We start from the raw sequence: 6,314 nt of genomic DNA on the forward strand, positions 1-6,314 counted from the left end.
CTTAGGCACATGGGGAGGGAAGAATTTGCACATTAGTTTTTCTAATTGAAGCATAGGGCTGTAGACCGGGGTTCTAAAAGGTTCTAAACCAAAGTCAGCCCAGTTGTCTCTTCCTAGAGTGTGCACCCTCTGGCATGCTGACTCTGGCAGTGGCTGTGTATGCTATGCGGCATCACCACCTTTCACTCAGTAGCACTCGTGACAAGTGCACACTCTGGAAGGACACCTGGCCAGGGTCAGGTGAAGTGAATGACGCAGAGTGATGGGCTCCCACAGGCCAGTCTGTGCTGCTGACCTCAATGTACCAGATTATCAGATCCCCCTGGTCTAGAGCCTCAATTCTGCCAGCAACGTGTAGGCAATCTCTGGCACTCCCAGGATTTCCTGGAGCCTTTGACACTTCAACTCTGACTTGTGGCTAATAAATAATAGTCACCTTTTTATTATTATTTTAAACTTTTTATCAGGTGAATTAACTTGCCACAAATTTATAATAGTGACTCCAGGTGAAGTAAGAAAAATCCTGGCATTTCCTTTCCCAGTCCAGGAAGCAGAAAGGTTTAAACTTTTGTATGAGAAGCACAAAGAATCTAAAAGAGGAATCTGTTAAGTTAGGTTTGAGACTGGCTTGCGAGGAGACAGTAATCACTAATGTAATCATAGGTGACAGCTCTGGTCCAATATAGTTTCCCTCCTGAGATGCTTAAACAATTAATAAATGTTATCTTTCCCTAAAGTGTGCATAGGTAACTATTTCTGTATAGAAATAAAATATTTTGCTATATGAAAACATTCCTTGGAATTGTCAAAAGAGCAGGAAAATTTTAGATTAGATACTTGGGAAGACTTCCTCACAGCAAGACTTATCATTTTATAGAAAATATTGTCAAGGGAGAGGTTGGTAACTCTGATGTTTGTGTTACTCAGAAGTTAGACTAGCTTTTATACTAAAAATTTGAATGTAAAGCCAGTTCCTTTCTTCAGTGGGAAGAGTGACATTCATACATTCAATGTTTTAACTTTCCTCATCTTTTTAATTTGTTTTTAAACTTCCCATCATAGGACACTGAGTAGTCCAGAATAAGCCAAAAATTGAATTTCCAAAGATCTTGGTATTTTCCTGTGTTCTCTAGTACCTAAAGTTAGTAGGTAGGCTGTTATTTGCTATTTCTACAGTGTTGAATAAAGCAATTGTTAGTCAAAAACGAGAAATTAAGTGACAAGTGAAGCCATATTTACTGCAGTTTTCAGATGACATTTATGTTCAAAAACAACGATTCAAAGAACTAGCTTTAAAGGCAATCACTATGTGAAACAACTGTATTTATTGTTTCATTCCTCTGCTCAGCAACTTGGAAGTAAGTGAAAAATTCCCATTTTGCTGATGAGGAAAGGGAGGGCTCGGAGAGGTTAATAACTTGCCAGGTCCACCAGGTTAGCAGGTAATAGACTTGGACCTGGCACCCAAGTCTGTCTGATTCCACAGCTCCTTCCGTTGCATCATGCTGCCCCCCCTGAGAGAGCAGCGGCAGCACTGTTATCAACAGTCAGCTAGATCTGGAAGCGCGAGTCCCAGCTGAAGTGAGGGTGCGCAAGGTAGGACTTTGGGAAAAGCTGATAGGAGGAAAATCAGGATCAACCTTATAGAGTTAAGACTGGCTGGCTTATATGGACATCAATGACAGGAAAGGACCCTTTGCTCCTATGCAAATAATTTTTTGGCCAGTCATCATCCTGAGTACTTGAAAATTCTGGCATAAAAACATTTCTTTCTTTTAAATCACTGTTCAAATGCTTTCAAAAGGTACCACACACTTAGCTCTGCTTCTCTTTTAACATCTTTATGTTAGTTAACGTTCACAAAACTTATTCTCTATAGGAGAATTCACTGGATGGGACAGAAAAAATGCAATGTAAAGATAGTCAATTTTGATACTCTGGAGATCGGAAAGAAAGTTTTGGGGTGGAAACTACACGAGGATGGCAGGACACAGTGGAGGTTCACAGCGAGGGGCCTCCGCTAGTCTAGGCGTTAGTGTGAGGGTGTGGGGAACAGGGTGGGGGAGGAGGGTGGGGAGAAGGGCCACTGAGGGTCTGTGTGTCTTCTATAATTTTTAGCTAAGAGTAGCTCTCAATTAGGGTTTGGGGCACATGTGATGGGAAAATCAGATAGTGTGCAAAGTAGTGTGCAAAGTACTAATTAATCTTAGTAATTATCCAGGTTAACTTGGATATGGGTTGAAGGCCTGAGGGCTATTACTGTCCCTAGAAGTGGAACCTGGAAGACAGCAGGTCTGGAGGCTGATAACAGAATTCCGGCCTGCCGACTGGAAGATTAGCAGACTTTTTCCAGCTTGTTGCACAGGTGGGATCTGCCCCCCACCCCCCAGAGTGAAATGGGAAGCCGGTGAGACACAGGGCCAGACCACCCTGGAAAGGAAACCATGTGCAGAAAAGAAGGAAGACTCAGAAACTGAGTTTCATGTCTATATTCAAAAGAAAAATTACCCCTGCGGCTGTGTGGCGAGGAAGGATGTTTCTGTGAACACGGAGAGCTGGGAAGAGCCCCAGAGGCTGCCGGAGGCCTCCTGTCGTGTTCTCTTGACCTCCCACTTGACTTGTGGCACCTTGCCTGTGATGGACACCATGAGCCACTCCCAGGCCTCCACTTGTGAGTGTTGAAGTGTTAGTCTCATAATCCAGCCTACAAGTGGTCAGTAAGATGGAGTGCATAGGGCACAGTGCAAATTCCAGCCCCATCGGTAAGTCCTCTGTGGCCTGGGGCTTGCCAGATCAAAAGGTGCAGACTGGGATTAAGATTCCGGATAAGTAGGATGAGTGTCTGGGGAGAGGCCCATTCAGCCCTTTGAGGCCGGCTGCCGTGACTTGTGATCTTTATTTAACCCATGTGGAAGCAGGGATTCTTTTCCATTTCAGCTCAGTTTCGTGAACAGCCTGTCTCTCCAAGGGCCTGAAATATAAATGCAGCGCATGCCACAGTGAGGCATTTCCCCATGCAAAGCCAAAGACTGGTTCTTGAGTCTCCTCTGGGAGGGCAAACTCTAAATACCATGAATGTCTAGTTATAAAAATATTGGGCTCTGTTATCTGCTTCTCTCGTGGACCACATAATGAAGTTGATTAACTGCCTCTGGGGCAGGATTCTAACTAAGTTTCTCATGTAGCCTGCTTGGTGGCCATGGAAATTTAGAGCATCTCGTCACTAGACACTTTGAAAATGAGGCAATTGTCTCGGTGATTGATTAATTATGGATTTCTTTGCTCATGTATATATAAATGTAACTTGGGTAAAATGGATAAACTGAGGAAAATGAAATATCCTGGGAAGGAGATGTTGTCATAGCCGATGATGAAAAAATCTTGATTCACAAGACTCTGTCTTCACTGGAACAGAGAAGGGATACTGACAAGTGTCTGAGTTGTAGTCCCAGAGTATACAGATTTGCGCAGATCAAGAATTGCGGATTCTGGAAGTAAAATGGCCCTTCCTCTGTCAGGAGCAGAGGGGCCTTCCCTGGTCGTAAAATAACTTTCTCCCACAGAGGCAAATGCTGGAGTGCTCTCAGCTAAGTTTGTGTGTGTTTGCTTGTTCTGGGGCTAGAGATGTAAAAATCCATCTCAGATTGATTCACCAATACTGACTCTTCTTTCTCAGATCCCACTAGAAGTCTTATTCTATGGAAACGTATGGACACTGATGAAAATGGTTGACCCTGCAAATATGGTCAGCAGAGACGTCTCAGGAATACCTCTGAGAGAGAGAAGGAGCAAGTGGAGGGTCTGCATGGGAAATCGTTTAGACTGGACTGTTAACTGTGCTAATAATGTCAAGTCATTTGCACTGCAGTTACGTGATTTGCATTTATTTCATTGGTCATCCGAGAAATGATGTGCCTGCTCATTTCTGGATTTTCAACATTTCCAACACTTTTTACCTCTGTGAAAACTCAGCCTCAGAGTGACATCCTAGTCCATTGTTATTTGATTAGAAAAACTGAGTGAAGAAGAAATAGTAGCCGTTGGTTTCTACACAGAAAAATACATTTTTACCTTCGACTGTTCTTTTTTTATTTTGTAAATTGTTATTATAGATTAGCTGAAGCATGCAAGTAGAAAGACTTGCACAATAATGAACCACCATTACCCTGTCACCGCAGACACATTTCGGCCTTCACTAGTCTTGTTTCTTATAAATCTCCACCAACTCACCTCTCCTTACATTCTGGGGGACATTTGAAAATCATTTCATTTTATATGTAGATATTTCAATGTGTTCTAGGGCTTATTTTAAGCCCAAGTATGAGCAACAATTTAATTCCAAAACTAAAAAAATATTTGAATAATAAGCCTCCTTTGAGAAAGAAATTTCTCCCCATTTTAAAAAAGAATACCCCTCTATTTTAATAAAATGTCTCATATAAAATTACTATAACTAATCTGATTTTGGGGGGAGAGGGGTCCCTGAAAAGGACTTTACAAACTTAAATTAGTGCCTGATCCTAAGTAGTGTGGCCTATTGTTTTCCTAAATTGTAGATGGAGACTGGTAGATATTTAAATTGTGTCCCAAGATCAGCGGTTTTGCAGCATGGTGGTGGTGCAGGGCACACTTAAATCCTTTAATGAGAAACACAACTTTATTTGAAATAAGGGAATTCGATATGTTTTATTACATTTGGGCTTTATAGCTTTCTACTGTGCTAATAGAAATCTGGAAGTTTACATGTTCCTGGCAACCACGCTGCCCTTTAAAACTTGAAATAAACAAAATCTCTTTGATGAGCGACCCTCAGTGTCATAACTGGTGGGAAAAGTGCAATGAAAGGATCTGGGCAAAGCCATGAAAGTTTTATGGAACAAGTGCTACCAAAATAGAACCATAGGCTTCTGCTAGGTGACAGTCAGCAAAGTACATGTGTTTTTCAATACATTTCTTCTGAAAACAAAGCTGGAATTCTATGTCAGGTCTTGCCGAAGTCACTTTGTTGGAATTGCATTAAAAAATCCTGGGTTACACAACGAAGCCAGGGTTTAACTCAGTCCTTCAGTGGAACATGGACCACAGCATTCCTCCAATTTATATTTGGAAATCGATGCATAAGCCAGGCATCGGCATTTCGGTGGTAAAGGAAAAGGCATCACGTTCTTCTTTCCTGGGCTACTTTTTCAGTTCTTTCTCCCTGTGCTCGGAAAACAACTCAGAATCTGAGCTCCTGTGAGAGAACCTGTCTGATTTAAGCTCTGCCAGGAAAACCTGAAGCAGTTTACCTTACACTACAGTGCAAGCCGGGTGAATAGTGGGCTGATCCAAAGGGGATAACCGGTCAGAACGCTGAATAGAACCTCACGGAAATCCATTCCTAAATGGGTTTCACTCAGCACCCCTGCGTCCTGTGCCTGGTTTCAGATCTCTGTTTAGGTTACCTTTTAAGTAAGGCTGAGCTGATTTTCAGTTCATTATAGAGTAGTATGAACATGTCAAAAGCCCCTGAAAGCAAATGGGACGGCCATAGCTTCTTTTCAGAAAGATGGTTATCAGCACTATCAGACATCTCCGGTCCTCACTCCTGGGAACAGACCTTCGTTTAGACAGTGTCTGAGGATTAATTGGAAAAAAGCTGTCTCCTGATATTGAGTTTCTTCCTTCCCTAGCTGACAAGTAAACACCACTCCCTCGAGTTTACTGTGCTTTTCTGGCGCTTGAGAGCCCGTCTGAAAGGGCCCTGGCAGACCTGCCTTTCCTCCGCATTGTCGTGCACCTACTGGCCATTCCCAGAGACGAGTGTGCGGTTAGAAAGAAAAACAATGGCTCTCAGTGCCACAGTATAGAATGGCAATAGGAGGAAATGACAGAGACACAGGAAACAGGGAGAGAGGTTTTCTTACACAAACAAGCCCAGGGAGGAACAGACTAGGAAAACAAAGGTAACACTGGAGAAAGCAGCCGCAGTTCCCCAGGGAGAATGCGGTCAGGGCAGGGGCCTCTGAGAGCAGTGGAGCCAGGGACCTCGGCGCCTTGTGGCACTTCAGTGACCGAGACTTGGGGGGGCCCTGAAATCTCTGAGGCAGCAGAGAGGTCAGGAAGGAAACCTAAGAACGTACTAACCTTCTTGGTTTAGAGTCTCTGTGAGGTGTTACCCCATCCCTTGCCTCTTTCTTCCACTCCTTCTGCCTCCCCATTTGGCGTAGACAGCAGGGGGTATCCAGGATCCCCTGCACAACTCCTGCTCCGGAATCAGGACCACTTTCTGGGATTGCCTGCTCAGTAGTTCTCTTCCTGCCAAAAGTGACAAT

Source organism: Artibeus jamaicensis, unplaced genomic scaffold (genome assembly GCF_021234435.1).
Source record: "Artibeus jamaicensis isolate MK-2021 breed Jamaican fruit bat unplaced genomic scaffold, CSHL_Jam_final contig_387, whole genome shotgun sequence".
NCBI classification, from domain to species: domain Eukaryota; kingdom Metazoa; phylum Chordata; class Mammalia; order Chiroptera; family Phyllostomidae; genus Artibeus; species Artibeus jamaicensis.